Below are 22,821 nucleotides of genomic sequence, written 5' to 3'. Positions count from 1 at the left end.
TGGTACCACCATCCCCTCATTGCCTGATGCAGAAACCTTGCAGTCATCCTAGACTCTTCCCTTGTACCCCAGGCTAATTAGTCACCCAGTCCTGCCCATTCCACTTTCTGGACACCCCTCCATTCTCGTGGCCTCCTCGCCCATCCAGGCCCCGTGATTTCTCTGCTGGATGACTGCGGTAGCTCCAGACGGGCCTCCCCAAATCCACTCTTGCCCTTTCCACTGCATTTGATGCCCAAAGTCTGAAGCAAATCAGGATTCCATCACACTCTGACTTTCTGTCTTCAGTGGCTCCTCTTTATTCTGTACTTGCTTACCTTCCCTTCTATCTCCCCCAGGGGGCCAGTGAGCTCCTCCAGGGAAGAACCCTTGGATTTTTAAGCACTGTAACCCCAGTGCCCATCCCAGTGCTTGGAATGAAACAGGCTCGTGGAATGATTGTTGAGTGAATACATGAATGTATACCTCCCCAGGCCCATCTCTACTGATGTTTAAAGTCAACACTTTGGACCAGCAACGGACCACTATGTGTTAGAGTCATGAAGCAGTGGCCTTTTGTGGGTGGGGTGGGCATTGAGGAGTAGGGTGATTGGGGCAGAGCTGCAGAGGTGGGAGAGGCAGAGGAAGAAGAAATAGTGCACAGGGGTGAGATCGTGAAGAGCCTGGGATATCTGGTAAGGGTTATGCACTTTACTTTGTAGGCAATGGGGGAGCCGTTGACAGTTTCAGGCAGTTCAAAGGCATGCTTTGATTCCTGTCTTAGAAAGGTTGCTCTGGATCGGGGGCATGTGGAGCAGAAACAGGAAGACCAGACAGGATCAGGGTGGTGATGGTAGTGGAGAATGGGAACCAGATTCAAGAGGCACTAAAGAGGTAAAATCAATAGACCTTGGTGACTTTGTATTTGAAGGAAAAGAGAAAGAGAAGTGGGGGGCCTAGTAGGAGAATTACCCGGTAGTTGTGTGATGGTTAGTGTCATTCACCAGGACGCTGAATACAGGAGGAAAGGGCAGTTTGGACCAGGGATTGTTGGGGGTAGAAAGTGATGGGATAAATTTTGAATGTGGGACATCACGTGAAGATGATGGAATCTCTTGGCTATGAGGGTCTGGAGCCCAGGAGACAGCTCAGTGCTTTAGACAGAGGTGAGGGGCCCTCAGTGTACAGTTCAACAGTGGAAGAAAGTCAGGGCCAGGCCAGATTGTAAGGAGGTGTGTTTAATGAGAGGAAAAGTCCTGGGGAACACTGACATCTAGGAGGTCACTGGAGGAAGAAGAGAGAGAAGGGAGTGAGGACGAGCAGCCAGAGAGGAAGGAAGGGTCAGGGAAGATGAGAGGAAAAGAATTCATGGAAGCGTGGTCAGCCGTGTGGCCCACAGAACCTTGACGAGAAGGGAGGAGGTTCATGATGCCTTGGGCGGGATGCCAGAGGGGATGAAATACTTAAAAAAATTTTTTTTGTGTGTGTAATGATTGAGGAGACTTGCATATATAGTTACCTATTGATTTTAATTTATATCGGCCTCCTTTCTAAAACAATTTAAGACAGCTGAGGAAAATGTGACCTTATTTAGAGCAAGGGAAGGACATATAAGTGTGGCCAGGCCCACGTCTTCCATGATCACCTCAGAGAAAGGCCTGCACTGAAATGCCCCCTTGGTTAGTCATGAGGGTCTGAGTCATGAGGACAAAATCAGTTACATGAGGTCAAGGTGAGGTCAAGACGTGAAGTCAGGGACGGGTCACTTTGGTGTGGGAGGTGAGGTCACGGTCAGATGAAAACAATGAGGGGGAGAGACTGGAGGGTCGGGGTGTTGAGGGAGTGAGATCTGGGCGCATGAAATCCCGGTGGGAACAGGATGCGGTCAGAATCGCCCACTGAGGGAGTGAGGTCAGGGTGGGATCAGGCCAGTGGGACATCAGCAGGAGCATGGGGGCGTGGTCACGCTGGGTGGTGATGCTGGGTGGTGACAACGATGACGATGAGAGCCGTCCCGTCCCTGTCCCCACCCCCAAGTATGTGCATAGGTACACATTTGGCTACCATGTGTGCCCAGAGCACATGGCCTGCATGTGTGCACACGTGTGACGTGCCCTTTTCGAGTGTATGTGTGTGCTCACTTGTGGGCGTGGCACATGAGTGCATATTTTGTATAGTGTATCTGTGGTTATGTTATGTTTTCTAAAAGCACACAACGGACTGAGGATTATAATCAGAAACTAGATACAAATCCCTCAAAGCTATGGCCAAGGGGCTTCCCTGGTGGTGCGGTGGTTGAGAGTCTGCCTGCCGATGCAGAGGACACGGGTTCGTGCCCTGGTCCGGGAAGATCCCACGTGCCATGGAGCCGCTGGGCCCGTGAGCCATGGCCACTGAGCCTGTGCGTCCGGAGCCTGTGCTCCGCAACAGGAGAGGCCACAGCAGTGAGAGGCCCGTGTACCGCAAAAAAAAAAAAAAAAAAAAAAAAGCTATGGCCAAACATCCCATGCTATTTCCTGATGACTTCTCAAGGCTGAAGAGCTCTGGAAGCCATGTGGAGAAAGAAGAGCTCTGGTCCTTGTTGGCCTCAGGAGGATGCATTCCCAGTTGGTGGAAATAGGGTGGGGGGCAACTGGTAAAGCAGGGGTCCCCAGCCCCTGGGCCGCACAGCGGGAGGTGAGCGGCGGGCAAGCGAGCGAAGCTTCCTCTGCCGTTCCCCACCGCTCGCATTACCGCCTGAACCAGCCCCCGCCCCACGGTCCGTGGAAACACTGTCTTCCATGAAACTGGTCCCTGGCGCCAGAAAGATTGGGGACCACTGTGGTAAAGAACTGACCCCCCTGAGTCTGGAATGTTCCCACCCTGCAGCTCTCATGCCCTGGCAGCTAACCTCACTGAGCCCAAACTATTCACCCACCTATGTCAGCACTGGAGTGAATGTCACTGTCCCCAGTCCATCCTATGACGGCAGTCACAGTGAGATGGAATCGAGTCACTAGAGTGTCTGAACCCTTCAATGGCTCCCCATCATCCACAGAGTAAAGCGCAAAACCCTTACCAGAACATTCCAGGCCCTTCATGATCCAGCCCCTGCCCACCTATTCTTCTGCTTCTGCCTCCCCAATGCCCACCCCATTCCCAGCAGGCCACTGCTTCATGCCTCCCAGGCTGTGTCACCAGTTGCAGGTTGAAAAAGCTGGCTTCAAATACCAGTAGACGATGGGGCCAGGAGTGGCCTCAGGTGGACCTTCCTTCTTTCCTTCCCTCTTTCTTTAATTAGACAAATATTTATTAGTTGCTTCTAGGCCCTGAAGATATAGAAATGAGTAGACAGTGATCTTTGGGGGCTGGTTAACCTTCAAACGAGAGTGTTAGCGAGGCTGTAACTGAACATAATAGATGCTCAATAAATATGTATTAAATAAATAAGTGAACAAATGTAATAAGTACCACAATAGGTTATTGCAGGATAAAGCACAAGGAGAGAAAAGAAAAGAAGCCTCTTTACCTCTTCCTGGAGATAGGAAAGACTTCACGAGGCCGGTGACGAGCTAGATGAACTCGGAAGTGTTGACTCAGAGCTTGCAGGTGGCGCTGGGAAGGGCGCTGAGCACAGGCACAGGCAAAGGCTGGGAGACAGAAAAGGGCCACAGAGTGTAAGTAGATTGACACAACCAGGGCACAGGTGCAGGGGCAACAGGCGGGGCTGGGGAGGAAGCGGGCTCTGGTCACAGAAGGCCAGTAAGCAAGGACTCCCTCCTGGAGTTGAAGGGGACTCTTCCAACTAGTCAGGAGGGAAATGACTGTGCAGAAGGCCTGGTGAAGAGGCATTTGGATGTGGATCCGTGGGACCTGGCTGTTGAACAGACAGCTGTGTCCTGGACGTAGTGGCCCAGGCTCAGAAGGGCCCCATGCTTGGGGTTTAATGCTCTGTGGTTGCTGTCTTGGAATTCTTCTATCTATGAATCTGTGTTTTGTGTGTGAAGGCTACTGGGACAGTGGCGCATGTGCCAGGGGCTTGGAGCACAGTCTAGCTTTGACCCCCTCCCCGGGAACGAGTTCTGGACCTGCTCCCTACCCCTGGCACCCCAGGCGGGAGCCGTCACAACCTAAGCCTTCACTACTCTGTGCTGTGATTCAGGGCAAAAGTCCCGAGTGTGGGCTCCACGGAGGGAGTAAGAGGCGGAGGCGTGAACCTCTCCTCACGTCCCAGCTGACTGGGCCTCTGGCCCTGACGCCACACCTCCAGGGACCGGGAGCGCACTGCCTCCTGGGGTAGCTGTGAGAATGCCACTGGTCAGTCCAGCACCACCATCCTCCTGCCTGTAGCTCCTCCCCCCAGGGGCTAACTGGGTCCTCTGAAGCCTCTCGCACTCACTAGAGCTCAAAAGCCTGCTCCTGAGACTTAGCTTGCTCCAGGCCAACACCCTTCCCGGTTCCGTCCCCTCAGACCCCCTCAAGCAGTCACTCCAACAGCAGCCAGGCCTGGGATGGAAGACACAGGGTCCTGCAGCCTGCTAGAGCCAACTACTAAATATGCAGGAATTCTGCAAGTCAGTTGTTAAACTGTCAGTAGCTTAAAATCTGCCATCGAGGAAACTGGCAAACACTACAAATCAGGGCCTGTTTTTCCCTTGGAGAGCAGTTTACTAACTCACCACAGCCTGGGGGCCTGATTCCCAGGGGCCAAGTGTTTGGAAAGGCCTAGGGTGATTCCTAGTATGTGTGCGTGTGTGTGTGTGTGTGTGTGTGTGTGTACATATGTGCATGTGTGTGTTTGCTCTTGTGCGTGTCTCTATAGGAGTTTACATGTGCATACATGGGTGTGTGTGTCCTTCTGTATGTTTCAGCACAGGGACTGGCAGTGTGGGTTCTCTGACAACCAAAACTGCCCATGTAGCAAGAGTTTCCCACTGTAGGGGAAATGTCCCCCAGAGAGCCAGCAAGAGGCTCCACTCTATGACCATGCAGGCTCTCCTGCCTGACCCCAGGGGCCTCAGGTCCCCACCTGAATTGTAGAGTAAAGGGCTGGGGATTCTGTGCACATAAGCGCCTTAGCAGCCCCAGAATCCCTGCACCTGGTGTAGCTCTGTTCAAAAACTGTGTTCTGTTTCCTTTGGTTGTTTATATTTCATTTTAATATTGACAGAAAACAAAATTTGGCCCCTTTGGAAAGTCTTAAGTCTGAAACAGTTAAAAACAAAATAAAACAAAACAACAAACTACTAGAAGTTAGTTAGGAGATAATCTTTAGCTTGTCATGCAAAGTTATGCTCATACCAAATCCAGAGAAGACCAGTGAGAAGGAAGAACTGGAAGGACCTGGTACTATGGGCAACTCCAGCCTGATGAGGAAAAAGACAGTGTATGAAATGAGCTCAGTGCACTACCAGGGCTGGGGCTCAGCTCAGCCAGGCACTGGTAGAAGAAGGTGGGACTGTTTCTCTCAGTCAACAGAGGTCATGAGGCAGACCTGGGTGCACCTCTGATGGGAAGGCTGACAATTAAGTAACACTGCCATGTCTCCGTGCTGGCCAGGCACAGAAGGTACTCAATCAGTGTTTTTTATTGTTCTTTTATATGGGGGGGGGGGTGTCTTTCTTTCTCCTTCCTCCCTCCCTCCCTTCCCTCCTTCCTTCCTTTTCTCTCTCTCTCTCTCTCTCTCAGATGACGACTGAATATGTCTGCATACCCTTCATCTCCTGGTCACTGGCTGGAGCCCAGGATGTGAAGATAATGATTCAGGCCCCTTTCCCATCTTCCCTGAAGTTCTGAGAGGGAAGGACTATGTTGCTATGTCCCCAAAGGAAAGAAGCCAAGAAAGGAATCTACCTGCACAATGGATGAGCAAGAGGGTTGGGACCTCAGGCCAGGACCCTCTCACTCTCTAGTTTTAACTGGCCCCTCCTTCTGGGGAACTCTCAGAAAGGTACCTTATAAAGTTTCTCAGCCCTCCTGGCCACAGCAGCTGTCCTCAGTAGCACTTGGAGGAACTTGGCTGTGTCCCCACTCACTCCCTGACCATCCCAGGCATTTCAGCCACATTCAGCTGGCTGTACCCACTGACGGGAGCCCCTCAGGAGGAGTCCCTGGGAACCACAAACTAGAGGTTCAGATTCCTGGTGCCTAGGTGGCTGCCCCCTGGTGGAATTCTGGGGGTTCTCCCAGATGCCTCAGAATAGGGGGTAGGGGAGTGGCAATTAAGACATTTAACTCGAGTTCTGTTATCTGCTTTGCATAATAGCCTTGCTTATACAAAAGATTTTGTTTGAAGAAAGGGTTCAGCTACTTTTTAAGAATTGCAAATCATTGTTCTAGGAGTAGCAATTTCATTAGGTAGGTTTGTTAATAACCTCTAGGGGATTCCACATGGGGGTGGAGGGCTTGTGTGTATTTTGTAAAAGATTCTCTGGGGCCCTGATTTGCCCTGTGTGAGAACCAGTAGCCTAGTGGGTCAGAGAAGGCCAAGCTGGGTGGGTCCCACAGATCATGTCCTTTCTGTGTCCTCACACCATCCTCCTCTGACTGGATGTGGGCCTGATGCCTGCCTGCCTGTCTTGTGCTTATCTGGGCGCTGTTTTGGCGGCCTGGGCAGGCCTTCCTATGACTGCAGCCTCAGTGGGTCGTGTTGGAGAGAGGTGGTTGGACCACCCTCCACCCCATCCTCCCTGCCCTCGGGTGTGCCTCTCAGAGGCTGAAGGAGAGACAAGGGGGCTCCCAGGGGACAGGGCGTCGTCCCCCATGGCTGGGGCCACGGAGTTTCCTCAGGACAAGGAAGGGGACCTTTGCAGAGAGTGACTCGGCCCCTGGATTCCCCACCTTCCCCCATCTACCCTCTCAGTGCTTTGGGAGTTGGAACCTAATGGAAGGGGTTACTTAAGAGAAAGGGGGAATGGGGGCCTGCCCTGGAGGAAGCTGTGCCTAAGGTTGGTCTTGGGACTTGGAATTGGAACGCTGAGGGGCAGGGGGGTGGGGTGGAACCAGACAGGAGGTCCTGGTCCCGAAACCGTCCCCCCTCCTGGGGCCTGCAGGCTTTACCCGCCCCTGCCTACCCACAGACTACCGTCCCCAGGCCCCTTCTTTCAGCTCCCCTTGCCTGACTGTCCCAGTTTGGGCCCACGACCTTCTCCCCCTCCACTCTCTGTCCTCTCTGCAGACCCAGCCTCTCACTTCTGGGCTGACACAGGGGCTCCTGCCCTGTTCTCCCCCTATTCCTGCGCAGGTCTCTGCACCTGCCCTGGTGAGCCTGTGCCAGCAGCCCTGGGCCTCTAGGGGGCAGCAGAGAGAGGATGAACAGGCCGAGCGGCCGAAGAGCCCTGTTCCAGATGCATTTCTGTCTCTGAATTGCTGCGTGCCTTGGGAGGATCCATTGACCTCTCTGGGCCTCCGTTTCTACATTGGCTTTTTGGAGGAGATGACTCACAGGCCCCTTCCTATCGGGTATTCTGCTGTGGTTAAGCCGCTGCAGAGAATCTAAGGAGGAGGTGGAGAAGGGAGTGTTCAGGCTGCCAGGAAGGAGTGTAGGAGGCTAAGCAGTGGGGAGGCCCCAGCAGGTGTGTGTGCCTCCACTCAGTAACCCCCAACCCGAGGACAGCCGACCAGAGGCGACAGACAGGCCAGGAAAGCACGGTGGGGGAGCATGGTGGCTGGGGACCTAGCTGCAGGCACGGGGCCCTAAGAACCAGAGGCTGCTCTGTGCCTGGAGGAACCCAGCACCCCCGCGGCATCGCGGGTCCACGAATTGCCCCTCCCTCTGCCACCCCTGCCCGGGTTTTCTCAGCTCTGATTGTAGGACTAATAGATTTGTGATTTCTCTTTGTAAAGAAATACAACCCCAGTGCACCAGGCCGGGGAGGTCCCTAGCCCACCCAGATGCCCAGAATCCCACGTGCCCCCCCTTCCCTGGGGAGGGCTGGAGTTTGCGCTTGGTGGCAGCTTGGCCGGCCCTGCCCAGGAAGGGCTGGGAAGTCAAGGAGGCTGGAGGGGCCTGTACCCGGCTCTGGCCTCTGCCAAGCTGCACTGGGGAGGCCCAGAGGGGTTTATTTGGATTTTTTAATTATCATTTTTACTTTTTTTCTCCTCATGAAAAAGTTTTAATATACACAGTAAGTTAAGCTCAGAAAAAAAGGAGGGGGGCACATTTCATCTTTAATCTATTTACTTCTGAATATTTAACATACAATTCTGGCACCAATCACCAAATTTAACTGGAAAATTACTCACTAATCTGTTTGCTTATTTGGAATAATTGGGTCGGCTGCCAGCGCGAGGATTTTCCCCCCTGTTTAATATCTCAGTTAGTAGTCCAATTTCAGCTTGGCGGCATAATTACTCTGACAGAGCTGTAGCCATGGGGCCTGTGAGTGGGGCTGCTTTTAAACCGTAAATTATGAAGGATTAGCATTTATGAATTTTAAATCAGGGCTGGGGTAGGAGACACTAAAGCTGCTTAATGCTGGGGAACAGCGGCCTCCACTCAGCAGCAGAAGCCGTAACCCTTCCGCTCCCAGGACGGGCCGCAGGATGTGGGAGCCTGGGACGTGGCAGGTGGTGACCCAGAAGGTGTGGGTCACAGGGCACACACAAAGGACACAGGGGTGGGGGACGCTGCCACAGCGATGGAACCCCCAGGAGTTAGAAAACCTGGGGTGATGTGAGCAAGGGCTTTGGCCTCTCCCCCTGCCCCACCCTGGTCCATAGGGTGCAGTCTCCCCCCTTGGTTAGTAACAGTTCACCTCCCCCCTGCCCTAGAGGAAGCTCAGAGCAATGACCTAACTAGGAGCTGAGGTCACTCCCTGCAGCCCCCCCCCCCCCCCCCCCCCCCCCCCCGCCTGCACGCAGGAAGGGTCCCTGCTGCTCTTAAGCATCCCCATCTGGCCGTGAGCCAGTCTGACTCAGCATCCTTTGGCTCTAAGTGTGACTTCCCGGCGTACCCAGCTCTGGCCAGCTGCAGAACGGCTGCCCAGGTACGTCACTCTCAGTCCTCCCCTTCCCTCCCCTCTCCCTCCATCCGCACCCCACCCTCTGGCACACGATGGCCTTAGACCCGCCTTTGAAACCATATGAACTTGCGTTTGAAACCCAGCTATGCTCTTTACAAGCTGTGTGACCATGGACAAGTAACTTAACCTTTCTGAGTCTCCATCTTATTCATCAGTTAAATGGAGACAGTCATTCCTACCTTACAGGGCTGCTGCAGACTTTTATTAGATACTGTGGGTGGAGTGCCAGGCACAGTGCCTGGCACATGGCAGGTGTTTTTTCTGTCAGCTCCATGCTCCTTGGGCTCTCCCCAAACCTGAGTTAATGCCCTGCATCCACTGCCCTCTCCCTGTGTCTCATCTCTCACAGCACAGGGAAATTTCAGCCTCTGGACACTCAACCTGCCCTCATGGTAGATGCCAGGGATGGATCTCAGGACTCTACTGGACTCCAGCCATCAGTGGCCGCTAGAGCACAAACTCTGGGGCCACGCTGGCTGGATGTGAACTCTTACTCTGTCATTCACTAGCTTGGTGACCTTGACCAAGTTATTTAGCCTCTCTAGGCCTCAGTTTTCCTAACCTGCAAAATGGGAATCATAACAATAGTATCTCATCATAGTACTGTTAAGATTTGGTGAGTTAATGTACGGCATTCAGAATCGTGCCTGCCACACAGTAAACACTAGCTGTGCTGGCTATTGTTATTTATTATTCGTATGAGGAAGATGACTGTGGCCCTCTCTGTGGAACTTGCGGCTCCAGGTGGACCTCCCTTGAGCCTGAGGGATCTTTAGGTAGCTTACAAAAATAGGAGGAAAAGAGGCAGGATCTGAGTGGGCAGGACCAGGCTACCTGGCACCTCACTGAGGACCAGTCTGGAGCACATGTCTCTGAGATAAAGCAGTCCCTACAGTGGCCAGACCTCCACCTGTCCCATCTATGGGTGATGGGACCTTCCCATGGCCTGCAGCTCTGGAAGAACCTCCTGATGTGCCTGATGGGACAAATTTCTGGGGTACAGGCCAGCAGTGCGGGCAGCAGAGGCCGAAGGGGCAGGAATGAGACCATAGGGGCACATCAGCCCAGAGAGACCCTCTGCATGGGTCAGCCCTCTTTCCCAAGCTGGCCAAGATCTCTGTCCTCCCGGTCCCCAGGCCTGGGCTAGACCAGGTCAGTGGGTGGCCAGGGAAGGAAGAGTGGGGGTGACTCCAGGCATTCCAGCCTGCAGGGTGAGTAGGCCAGGCCAGGCTGAGCCCAGAGCCTCACTCTAGGCCTCCAGGGCTAACCTGTAGGCCCAGCCCTTCCCACTGCCCCTCACCAGCTTCAATGACAGTCTGTCCTAGCTCATCACGTCCACCGTGTGACAGCTGCCAGTGCCTTAATGTGAGTCCTCCGGCAGTTCACTTCCCCTTTGGGGACCTGATTTTGCACATCTGAAAGAAGAACAGGAGGGTCTTGCCCGCCTAGGGGTCTATGACTCAAGTTCATAGCCTGTTATCTCAGCAGAATGGACACAGCGTGTCATTCACCTGTTCTCTGCAGAGCAGGTCCCACAGTCCACCCACAAGTCCAGGCTGGGTGCAGTTTGGCTTCGTGTGACAGACTGGATGGATGCGGCAGCCCAACACCATCCATGACCCCAGGCTTAATGACAGACCAAGCCGCAGCCTCAGATCCTGGGTGCGGGCTAGCCATGGGAGTCCCGGGGAAATGCTGCAGTCCAGCGGGGGCTCACAGGCCCTCATGTGGTATTAATGCTCTTTTTAAAAATGTCCTGAATGATAATTTTGCTTTGGCAAATAAATCCTTAAGTGTCCCCCCACTCCTTGTACCTCCATATACCTCACACCATCACCCTCAGCCACCCGGCCCTTAAGGACTATGACTTGGGGGAGGAGTAAAGGGGGAAGGAAACCGGCCAGGGCTGCCGCTGCTTGTGCAGCTGAGGGAGGGCTGCATTCCCAGGGGACCCCCAGGACTTCTAGTGCGGCTGGTCTGCCAGCACGCTGGGATGCTTGACGCAGGGGAAGTGCCCGGTTTGTCGAGTCCTTGCTGCGCTTTGTGATAACTCATTACATTTCTTTCTTTACAAATTGGCCCATTAGTACTCCTGAATTGAACGGAATTCTAACGCCAGGAGCCTCCCAGCCTGGGCCAAGCCTGGGCCAGGAATTACCTGCGGCACGAAGGCCTGCATTCTGGGGAGGAAGCCTGGGACGGATGTCTGGAGCGGGCCCTACATTCTGCAAGGGAAGTGGGTTTGTTTTCTTTAAACTCTAGAGAATGAAAGAGTTCTAACCAAGCCCTGCTGGATTTAAATAGCAAGATCTGCCTCACTGCTCACTGGCTTTCAAGCTGGGGGCTCTGATCCCTGTTTGAGGGGTTAAACTCTAACCCCATTAAGCCATTTATGGAAAGCTGACCACCAGGGAGGGAGGCGGCCCCTCTTCCTGCAGCCTCCCTAAACCCCACAGATTCTGAAATTGGTTGTCACTCTCGGTCTGAGGATTCTAAACAAGTAGGCGCTAATCCCCTCTGTTAAGGAGATACTTATTTTGTCTGAAAAACTTCAAAGAGCCCATGACAGACACTCAAAATCAAAATTAGCATTCCAATGAGGATTTAAAAAATAATAATTCTTACAGTTCTGCTGAGGAGAGGAGGAGAGGGGAAGTGACTGGCCGGGAGGCTGGGGGAGGGAGTGGGGGCAGTGACTTTCATCTGCCTACCCTCAGGAGCTCTGGGGATCTGCCCCTGCTGGCTGAGATGCTGAAGCCCCCTCCCCAAAGAGGCAAAGGCTAGGCCGTAGCCTGGGCCCGCCAGGGTGGGCAGGAAGTGGCAAACCCCAAGGACTGTGCAGATGAGAAGTTCGAGTCTCAGAGAGGGAGGCAGCATCCGGGGCCATCAGCTGCCAGTGCTGCAGCTACAGACAGGCATTCGGACCCAGGTGGGCCTCGGGTCTGCCTGCCTGAGGCCTCAATGGTGCTCGCAGCTCACAGGACTAGTAGGAGTGCAGAGAGGCTGACAGGTGTCCTGAGGCAGCTCAGTGGCACAGTGTGGAGCCCCACGGTCTTGCCAACGTACCTGTCCATGTTACGGCCATGTCTGGAGCCACTGCAGGGTCCTAACATTCCCTCCAGTCCCAGCAGCCTCTCTTCTGGAACCCAGTGAGCCCCCTGCCACCCCCAGGCCTGACCTCTCCCTTTGTTGGACTAGTGCCCCCAGCCCAGCCTCACCCTGGCCTGTCCCACCCCACAACCCAGCCTACCCCAGAAGGTCTCCCTCATCAGAGTCATTCTGGCATTTCCATCTCTCAGGGGACCCTCCTGTTCCAGATTCCAGATTCCCAGGCCAGGAGGAGGCCCCTATCTCCAGACAGGGGGCTCTTCTCTCCCAGTCTCTATAGCCCCTTTCTTTCTGAAGTCCCTTAGGTGCCTGCAGGACCTCCTAGGCCCCTCTCAGATCCTGGACCAAATCCCCCACTTCCTCTATTGGCTCCTGCTTGGCCTTCCCAGGAAGCCAGGGGGCAGGACCTAACCTTCCCACTCCCCTCAGCCAGGCTGCCCTAAGCCTGTTTGGTGTCATCCCCTCCAGGGAGGACCTCACACCTCGAAGACTGTTAATAGAAGTTTCTGGACTCTCAGTCTTCCCCCGCCTCCCCCAGTTCACACTGCTTTTCTGCATCACCCCCAAGTTCTATCCATCACCTGCCCAGTCCCCACTAAGCACTGTGCCCCATTCCAAGGCTGATCTGGAACCAGATTCTGTCCATTCACTCAAACTCTCCTTCAATGTGTAAACCTGCTCTGTGCCTGGTCCCGTGTGAGTGCTGGAGCACAGGGACCAGACTCTGTTCTTGGGGTGCTTCCAGCCAAATAGGAATGCTGGTCCATCACAGTACAGACGGATCAGAGAACTCCATCTGTGGGGCTCCCTGAGGAGGTGCTAATGAGCTTCAACAGGAAGTCACCAGGTGGGCAAAAGAGCAAAGGGCCTTCTAGGAGGTGGAGTGGTGTGCAAACACAGAGAGGCCAGGGAAGCCTGGGAACGAGGCAGAACCCCGACTCTAAGACCAGTACCCCTTCCTCATCCGTAGCCCGGGTCCCCAGGCCCTTCGTGAAGACCACGAGGTCCTGGTCACCTGTTCTAGTAACAGTATTGCACAGCACGTGAACCTCAGAGAAAAAAGGAAGTGCCCATGACACCCTAGGCCACAATGAGAGAGACCCCTTGAAAGCACTGCCTCATCCATGACAGTGGTCACTGGCTTCTGGTACTAGAAAAGCCTGAAGGAGATATCCAAAAGGCCCAGCTTTGGGCAATAACCGTTTCCGAGGCAGGCCTGGTCCCTCCTGGCTGCCTGTATTATCCCTGTGAAAACTGGCTCTGTTCAAAGCACTTTCCCACCCATATCTCATCATAGATTTCTAGAACATTCATGCTCAGAACCCACATAGACTGGTGTTGTCCAACAGAAATACACTGCAAGCCACATACATGATTTTTAAAGTTTCTAGTAGTCACACTGAAAAGATTAAACTAATTTAATAATATATTTTCCTTAGCCCCATATTATTATTGGGTTTATGTAACCCAAAACACTATCATTTCAACATGTAATCAGCATAAAATTATTACTGAAGTGTATAATCTTTTACACTGACAGCACATCTCAATTCCAACTAGGCACATTTCAAGTGCTCCATGGCCACAAGCGGCTAGTGGCTACTATACTGGACAGCACAGAGACCAGCCCAGCGTGTCTCCAGAGGAAGAAACTGGGAAGGAGGGGAATGGACTTTGCTATCAACTGAATGTTTGTTGTCTCCCCAAAATTCATACGTTGAAACCATACCCTCAGTGTGACGGTATTAGGAGGTGGGGCCTTTGGGAGGTAATTAGGATTAGATGAGATCACAAGGGTGCAGCCCTCAGGAGTGGGATTAGTGTCCTTACAGGAGACACAAGAGAGCTTGCTTCTTCTCTCTGCTGGCCACCCTGTGAGATGCTGGCCGTCAGCAACCCAGAAGAGGGCCCTCTCCAGAACCAACCATGCAGGCGCCCAGATCTTGGCCTTCCAGACTCCAGAACCGTGAGAAACAAAGTTCTGTTCTTTATAAGCCACCCAGTTTATGGTATTCTATCACAGCTAAGGCAGACCTGCTCAGGATTAAACGCAAACCAGGCTGTGGGAGGAAGTCCCCTGACTCCAACTTCTGTCCCTCCCACAGTCCTGCTGGACCTTGAGAGGGCCCAGGGCACTGAAGCAGAAGACACTGGGCTGGGGCTAGAGACGGGCATCATGTGCTGGGTCTGCTGCTAACCTTCCCCACACATGGCCTTGGGTGGATCAGGAACTGCATTGAACGTGGGGACCTCCTGCTGGCTGTGAAAGGAGGTCAAATGAAGAGGCACCAGAGTGGCAGACATTTCCAGCGCCTGCTCTGTGCCCGGCCCCGTGTGGTGGCTGTGGGCTGTCCTCATCCTGAGGAGCTTGCGGGTGGGGATGGGACAGTGACAGCATAGGTGATGAGGCCCACAGTGGGGCAAGCACGGGGCCCTATGGAGGCACTGAGGACAGGGTGTTTGGGAGAGGCAAAACTTGAACTGGGTCTGGGGAGAGGAGCACAGGATCTACCTGGAGGCTGGGACACCACCCCAACGCCCCAGCTTCCTAAGACCCCGGGACCCCAGCTGCCCCTGAAGGGTGAGGAGAGCCCACTCAGGTAGCCCAGCCCTGCCCATCAGGCGACACCCAGCCTCAGAGGTGGCTGGTGCCGTGACCTCCTCAGGGGAGCCCCGAGGAGTCCGGCCTCGGCCCTTCGCCTTTTCCTTCAGGCATTCCAGACTTCTTTGGGATGAACTGGGTCTGCCCGTGGGCCAAGCTGGAGCCAGAGAGGCAGCCTGAGTCCTGCCTGCCAAAAGCCAGGGAAGCCACCGCCTGCGGGGAGAGCTGAGCTGCCTCCGGGGCTAAGGCTGGGTGGCAGCCCACGGGGCCTGTGGGGCTTGCAGTCTGCAGTCAGGGCCTCGCTGCCTCTTGCCCCCCACCTGGCCACGAAGCCCCAGAGCCGGTAATGAGCACCTCCGGCTCCACAGCGGCTCAGAGGAGGCCTCCCGGCAGCCCAGCCTTGTTCTCATTGTCCCGCTCCAGCCCAAATGCACCAGGCCCAGGCCTCAATCATGATCAATGGGCCAAGGATGTGCTGAAGCGGCACTTTCATCTTTTCTCAAGGCCGGTGTTTGAACTTCTCCGAGCAAGCGGCCTTCCCAAACGGGCTTGTCTTCTAAGAAGGCGGCCAATCTCCTTTCCCTTGCTTCCTAAGCAGGCTGATCCCGAGAGTTATTGAGGCACAAAAAAAAGAGACGTTCAAAGGCAAATCTAAATTACCGTCCTCTTCAAACTGGCGAAAAGTCTTATTAAGTCACCTGCGTGTGAATCCCGGCCTATTTCTGTCTGCAGACCTTTCTTCCTTTGTGCCACATAAATGGACACATCTTATTGATTTTCTTTCAACCTGGATCACCTCCATCGCTGTGAATATGGGCAGACAAATCCCGCTCCTTCCTTCCTGGTGGGGCTGAGGAAGAATGGGGGTGGCAGCTAGAGCAGATGGGGGCCACTGCACCCTCCTCGCCACCCCTGTGTGCCTTCCCACAGAAGTCAGCAGAGTGGCCCGGAGCAGCATTTTCCTGGGGGAGCTGGGGAGGCACGGCGGGCCCGTAGGGAGGCTCTGTGACTACAGCCAGCAGATGGGGCCTCGCCAATCCTTCCTGGGTTGGGAGGACAGCTCCAGGGACCCTTGAACTCACCCCGCGCTGCCCTCAGCCTGTCTTCTGGTGTCCTTGGCTTCCTATAGCTTGTCCTCTGTGACTCCCATCCCCAAACGCTCCCCACTCTGCTCGCTCCATTCCAGCCTTGACCTCTTTGCTGAACAAGCCACACACATGCCCACCTCAGGGCTTTAGCACTGCTGTTCCCACGCCCAGAAGGACCCTCAAGCCTCTTCCCCTCACCGCCTTCAAGTCTCCACTCAAATGTCAACTTCTCAGTGAAACTTCCTCAGGCCACCCCATGTAAAACGGTACCCATCCCCTTAGGCTCCCCCGCACCCTCCCCACTTCACTTTCCTGCGTGGCACTTATCATAATTCACACGCTCTACGTTTTACTTGCTTGTGTTGGTTGGTTATCTGCCCTCTCTAAAGGCTAAACTCCATGCCAACAGAGCTGTTTGCCCCTTTGGTTCACTACAGTGTCACCGCCACCTAGAACAGTGTTCAGTATACCAACATGCTCTATAAATGATTGTTCAATGCAGGCCACGCAGGGGCCCAGCCAGCGCCAGCACCCCACCTTCTGATCCAGTCCCCAGCCTCCAGAGGACACCACGCAGTATGTCCGGACCGCATCCTCACTTCACCATCATCTCTACTGAAGTGACCTCAGGCTCCCAGACAAAAATATCCTCTCCCTAGGCCTGCAGCTTGGCCTGGACACTGCCTGGTCAGGCTTTGGTCTCAGGACAGATAGTTTCTAAGCCCATGACCACACCTCTGAGCCCATCAGTCTCCTCCTACTGGGGACAGGCCCCTGTGTGAGGGTAGTTCACCCCATCAGATGCAGCTGACCAGGGCAGTACCACAGAAATGCTCTGGGTCCTTAGCTGCCCTCCCCACGCCACTCCCAGAGGACGGATCCTCCTGTGGGGACCCCAGGGCTGCCGCCCATCTCCCTCACTACATCCCTAGGCTGGGCAAGTGGTATAATAATTACTGTACACTACGGTCTGAATGTTTATGTTCCCCCCAAATTCAAATGCAAAAATTTTAATTCCCCAGGTAATTAGGAAGAGGGGACTTTGGGAGGTGATTATAAAATGGGCCCCTCCCTAGCCCATTCCACCACATGAGGACACAGCGAGAAGTCGCAGTCTTCTGGAACCTGGAACCTGATCACGTTGGCACCCTGATCTTGGACTCCCAGCCTCCAGAACTGTGAGAAATGCGTTTCTATAGTGTGTAAGCCACCCAGTCTGTGGTACTGTGTTCTGTCAGCCCAAAGAGACTAAGATACTGTATAAACACCCTGGCTGGCCACTGGGAGCCCTGGGGTTGGCCTTGGCTTTGCAGTTACTCTCTGTATGGCCCCGAGGGACTTTCTTCCATCTCCTGACTTGAGTTTCCCCATCTGCAATATGGAGGAGTGATCCAGAGAACCTGAGGACCCCTTTGTAGGTCAGAGCCCTCTCTGGCTCATTCTGGGGAAAATCAGACCCGCCAACTGGAGGTACTGGGGCTACAGGCAGGGCAAGCCCACCAGCTAGATGGACCTTCTCAGGGCAATTCGCATCTTTGGGCTGCACTGGGCCAGGAGGATGGGTTGAGAGCCTGGGGCAGGGTGGAGCCTTGGGTCTGGAGCAGTGCTCTGGACAGGTCGCAGGGCGGTGGTGAGGGACACACGCCAAGTCCTTACTTCGTTCCCCTTTGTTCCTGGGCCTCAAATGGGCCACAAGGTCAGGTGGTAGGGCTGTGAGCATCGAAAAGCCACCAAACCTGACCGCAGCCCTCAAGGGGACTTTACTCTGATCAGCTCTTCACGGTAGGGATAGGAGTTCACGGGGTGGTGGCCAGGGGTCTCTGACTTAGGCCCATGACCCTGGGGTCTCCCCTTCGACCAGCCCGAATAGGTTGAACAGAATTCTGGTCACCAGCTCAGTCCTGAGCTTGGCCCTATCACTGACCCTGACCCTGGACCAGGCCCAGCCAAGACCTCCGAGCCCAGTGGCCATGCTACGCTTCAGGCTGCCAGCCTCCTGGCTGAGCTGAGCTGCAGGGAGCATGGCTGTCTCCCTGCATCCATCTCCACCAGATTTCATCTTGAGGCCATGCAGGTGGCAGCTTTGCCCACAGTGACACACACCCCCCCAGGCTCCAGAAGGCCTGCGTCTCTCATTAGTCTGTGGACTCTCCCAGTGAGGCCCATCGTGATTCCTCCTGTCTGGTCTGCCTGAGCACGGCCCCTCCCCCATTCTCCCTGCCTCCCCTTGATTGAGGTGTTCTCCTCTCCCTGGGACCCTTGCAGTCACTTCCTAACTGGCCTCCCTGACCCTGACCCTAACCCTTGGGCTGCACTGGGCTGGGAGGATGAGTTCTAGCATACAGCCGCCAATGATCTTTCTAAAACAGTTTGTTCCCATCTCTCTCTCTTGGAAACCTTCCATTGCCCCAAGACCCAGACTAGGGTGCAAAATTTAAGAATGCACTCATCCTCTGGTTGTGCAATGTAGGGTCAGCCTTAAATAGCAATGCCTCCTTAAATCCCTAGGGGCTCTGCTGGACTCACCCAGTCCTAGCCTGGCATTATCCTTAAATCCAGATAAACTCCAGATTCCTTCTCTAGGCTCAAGGCATCACCACATCCCAGCTCCGGCCCTTTCCTGCCTATTTCCTACCAAACCCCACATGACTGCACCTGGCCACACCAAAGCACCTAGGGCTATCCCGCTCAGTGCCCTCCCACTCTGCGTTTCTGCACATTCCTGATGCACCCTCTCCTTTCCTAGGGCTGTCTCTTTTTGTCCTTCTAGGCCTCACTTGGCTGTCACTTTCTCCAGGTAAGCCTTTGACCAGGGCCCCCTTGGGAGCAGAACACAGCACGAACCACATTGAACCACTCAGGCCCATTTTTGGGTCCCTCTCTCTCAATGGGCTGAGTCATCTTTGAGGGCCAGAGCAACATCTGGTTTTTCCCCTTTCCAGCGCAGGGCAGGGCCCAGAGTAAGTTCTCAGTAGGTGTTTGTTGAATGAATGACTGGAGGAATGAAAGAAGAACCCACAAGTCCCCAGGCCCATAAAGGAACCATCCCGAGGAGAAGCCTCATGTATCTTCTTGCTAGAGAGAAGCAGACAGACAGATGGAAACGAGTGAGGCCGAGGAATTCTTTGGGGAAAAGCAGCTCATTTCCAAATGGGAGGCATATAGACCATGGGAAGACAAAAAAATTTCTCAAAATTAAACCAGAGGAGGGGTCTGGGGAGCGATGGGGCTCCCAGGGATTTATTAATGCACGCCTCCAAGTGATTCTTCCTCCTGTGATCAAGGCACTGGGTTAGCACTGACTTCCAAATTATATTTAATTGGACAATTATTCAAACTGAAAAACCTGCACAGGAAACGAAGGCGGTCCTTAATAAACACCTTGTCTCCTCAGCCCCAAACAGGCAAGTCATTTACTGACCCAAGAGGCACAATTTTGTCTTTGGTAAATTTATTTTGAAGTAATCGCCGACTCCGAGAGTAACCATTTTTCAAAGGGAAACTTGGCTCTAGCCAGCAGAATAACAAATTGTTCCCTGACCCGTGTGAAGCCTAATCCCTTTAGAAAGATGTGCGCTTAGAGGGTGGCGGGCCTTGGTGGAGAGGGACGACCCAGCCGCGTCACTGTTGTCCTGCCCTGGACAGGTGGGAGCCTCCCAGGCAGACCAGGGTGCACCCACAAGGACCAGCGCAGACTTTCTCTGCAGGGGGGTTGCGAGGCCTGGGCTGGAGATGGTCACCCGCCCATGGTCCACAAGGTTGGGGAGAGAAGGCTCACACTTCCCCAGCCACCCCTGGGCCTGCCTGAAGCCCAGTGCAGCCCTGATGCTCAAGCCTCCCCCTCGGGGCTCCCCACCCGCCCACCACATCCCTCCGCATCCCTTCACCAGACTGTCCTCATCTCCACCCTCCCAGCCAAGCCGGTCCCAGACCCGGCCCCGCCCCCTTCTCTGCACACCTGGTGAGGTTGTGCAAAGCCCTGCACGGTGAATGCACCTTTCACGCAGAAGGTGCACCGCAGGCCAGCCCCCACCTTGTTGAGCAGCTGAGGGCCTTGGGGAACCTGCTTTAATGAATAGGAGTGCTTTTATAAATAGCATATCCAAATGCAAATGAGCACCTCCAACAGCACGGAAACTGGCTGGGCTCTGGTCCCTTCCTGTTAAGCAAACACAGTTGATAAAAACTGGGTTCTTTTTTTCAGGAGCGTCATAAAGGGACTTCCCTTGACTTACAAAGGGATTCCAACTTGGTTTCCTGGAAGATCAAGGTCGCTTCCTTCACATATAGTATAACTCAGTGCCTCCAAACCCATGCTTGGCCTAACTGGGGTCTCTACCAGGGATCTTTTTGTTCACTGATACATCCAAGTGCCCACAACAGTGCCTGCCAGGAGATGGTGTGCAACAAATATTGTTTACAGAGATGTAGTCCTAGAGAACCTAACCTGTGGAGAGGCCAAGCACCCCTCCTCAGCTGCCCTCACAGCCTGTCTTCAGACCTTGAGCAAAGCAGAGCTGACAAGACGCCAGAGTTGGAAAGACTCTTTGAGTGTTGTCATTTTTCCTCTTCCCCTTTCTTCCAGTCTGGGAAGCAAGCTCTGAGAGACTTAAGTATTAGGCCCAACGGCAAAGCAGGTCAGAGGTGGAAGCAGGGCTAGAACCTGGGTCTCCAATTTCCAGAGCCCCATCCCTCCTGGAGTCCAGGCTGCCTCCCAACATCAGCCCGGCCCCATCAGACAGCAAACAGCATCAAAAGAGCCCTAGCAGTGAGCAGGCCCCCTGAGAGCACTTTTGGCTACATACCTCTGGTTAACAGGGAAACTGAGGCTCACAGAGTGGGGGGTCTTGCCCCAGGTCACACCTTGAGGGGGCTGTTTCCCAGACTCTTAGACATCAACATGCGGCCTAGGAGTTAGGGCCAGGCACCCCATCACCACCTTGGGTCTTCTTGGGGGTCACAAGGCTTGGGCCCCTCTATCTAGCAAGGCCCCTTTGTCAGAGGACAGGGACCCCATGGGACAGGGAGGCTGCCTCTTTGGCTTCTAATTCCTGGGTCATTCTACTGTCCCCATCCCATCCCAGGCGGCTTTTGGAGCACCTAAGGGGGCCGTTCCCACATGGCTCCCGTGGTCTCCCCAAAACCTTCTTTGCTCCTGCCCCTGGGCTCCCAGACCAGCTCCCCCGCCACCTGCCCAGCCACATTCCCCCCACGCCCAGCACTGGCTTCCTTGTGGATTTCGGTGAATGTGGCCTCACCTTTCGCGTAAGGGAGAAGAAACAAGTTGTTCAACAATAACAACCTGAGGGCAACAGCTGGAAGAACGAGGCATTTTGCTACGAAGACCAAATGCAAAGAGAATGTTTGCAGAGCGGGCTGTGTGGGGAAGCAGTTCAATAGTTGGGGGTCCGGAGAGTGGGTCCTGAAATAACCCTTGCCCCTCTTTTAACCAACTGTGTGGCTTCTGAAAGTCACACCACCTCTCACAGACTGTTTCCTTGCCTGGAAAGTGGCACGATAAATAGCACCTAAGTCATTAAATTGTTTGATAATGAGAGCTAACATTTTTTTGAACACTTGCTACGTACCAAGCACTATTCTAAACAAACACTTTACTGTTACTCATTCATTTGATCTGCACTACACAGAAGAAGGTAGTTATTATTTCCCCACTTTACAGATCAGGAAAATGAGACCCAGAGAGGTTAGGTTACTTGCCCAAGGTCACACAGCTAGTAGGCATTCTTCCAATGGATGTAATAGACTTGGCACGCTGTAAGCACTCAATAAATATTATTATTGCTATCATTAAGACTTGACTTTCTTTGTACCAGTCCAAAGAGCAGAATGAGGGCCACAGGGAGGTCAAGGGAGGAAGCTGTGTGGTAGGGAAAGTGTAATAGAGCAGGGGAGGGGCGGGAGGTGGGGGGGAGGCAAGAGCTACCTCTGATACTTCTGATGGGAGCACTGAGGCACATCCCCATGGAAGCATTTTCATCCAAGATTTACGTAAGAGCCAAGAAGTATACTGGGAAAAGGCCTTGAATTTAGACCACATACAATCATTTTCTATGGACTCCAGGGCCCTGACAGAGAGCAATGGTACTAAGTAAGAGCTCACCCAAAGAAGTGATGGTGGCTGGAATGAGGGCGAGCCCAGCCAGATCAGAGCCCCAGTGGGGATGTGGGGTCTGGCCCTGCAGCTGGGGGAGGAATACAGCTTAGCTGGCAACCCGGGGAGCACGCGTGTGCTGTGCCCTTTACGGAGAAAACCATCACAGACTGAGTCGCTACACTTATACCCTGAAGCCAAGCCACCAGCTGTAGGACCCCTAAGTGGACACGGCTGGAGGCGGGGCACCCCTCACTTGGAAAGGGAGGCCTAGAAGACACAGGTTTCATTTCCCATGTGACTGGCAGTAGGGCAGCAGCAAACGCCTGGCACAATGAGCTCCAAGGTGACAGTAGTGGTGGCTGAGGCAGTGAAATCTTGGCCAGGATTCTGGCTCAGTTGGCTGCCCCTGTGAGTACAAATCATGTGACGTACTTCCAGAGATTCCCCCAAAACACTTGTGAAAGGGAGGTCTACAGACACCTGAACTGGAATGGGGCCATGGAGATCCAGATGTTTTGCTAAGGCCCGGGACATACAGGGAAGAACTTGCTAACTTCAGAGAGTCTAACAAGAAATCCAGCAACCTGAAACGGGAATGAGCTCCCCATCGCTGGGAGTATGCAAGTAGAGGGTAAGCCACTGTCTGCCAGAGTTGTTGAGGAGAGGTTTCCAGTCCTGTCCAGAGTGGTGTAAGATGAACCTTCCTGATTCATCCCACCCAATGCTCTTCTCTCCCAGAGGTTCACTGCTCATGCATCATCGGGTCCCTGTATGGCCACAGAGCACAAAAAGATGACAGACACAGTGAGCTAACACTTACGCAGGGGAACTGTGTGCTACAACTCTGCAGGTCCTGACCCATTCATGGCCTCATGACAGATCAGCCAGGTATCGTTAGCTCCATTTCACAGACGGGGAAACTGAGAC

At 53.9% G+C, this 22,821-nt stretch overlaps 1 long non-coding RNA gene across 1 annotated transcript in view; it reads right to left on the bottom strand.

Moving 5' to 3' along the window:
• Positions 1-22,821, bottom strand: part of LOC137230496 (uncharacterized) — a 54,977-nt gene that overhangs the window by 18,119 nt on the left and 14,037 nt on the right. The window contains exon 3 of the long non-coding RNA XR_010946152.1: positions 3,488-3,608. This is a non-coding gene — a long non-coding RNA (uncharacterized lncRNA). The remainder of the gene's footprint in view (positions 1-3,487; positions 3,609-22,821) is intronic.

This window comes from Pseudorca crassidens, chromosome 9, assembly GCF_039906515.1.
Source record: "Pseudorca crassidens isolate mPseCra1 chromosome 9, mPseCra1.hap1, whole genome shotgun sequence".
Classification (NCBI taxonomy): Eukaryota; Metazoa; Chordata; class Mammalia; order Artiodactyla; family Delphinidae; genus Pseudorca; species Pseudorca crassidens.
This window is presented reverse-complemented; position numbering and strand designations above follow the sequence as displayed.